Source organism: Plasmodium inui (assembly GCF_000524495.1).
Source record: "Plasmodium inui San Antonio 1 unplaced genomic scaffold supercont1.181, whole genome shotgun sequence".
Lineage (NCBI taxonomy): Eukaryota > Apicomplexa > Aconoidasida > Haemosporida > Plasmodiidae > Plasmodium > Plasmodium inui.
This window is the reverse complement of record NW_008482015.1, coordinates 609-1,109: the sequence shown is the minus strand read 5'-3', so window position 1 is coordinate 1,109 and position 501 is coordinate 609.

Below are 501 nucleotides of genomic sequence, written 5' to 3'. Positions count from 1 at the left end.
AAGATTTAAAACAATATATTAAATATATGCACTACTGATAGGTGCTATCGCAGAACCAAACGAACGACTGCTTCGATCAAATTCTATTATCCTGGGCAGTCTGCATGTTTCCTCTTCTCTTTTTTTTTCATAATATAAACATCCTATAGCTCCTTTTTAGTGAAGAAATGATGACGTCATATAGGTCTCTTCTTTTCGTCGTTCTTTCTTTTTTTTCTTCTTGTACTGTCACTACGACATACTTAATACAAATCTCCTCTATACTTCGTGCCCTCCTTTTTTTTATACGATTGAATAATTCCCTAGTGAAACATTTATCTGAGCTGTAACAAAAATATATGATTAATTGATGTGATCTCTTTTTCCTATCCTTGAAATAATTCCAAGAATGTCCCAGATATTTTTTCTATAGAATAAAAATGAGCATATACATGAAAACTATTTTAATAAAATAGAATAAGACGGACTAACCGTGACTTCGCTAATATTACTTATTCTGTT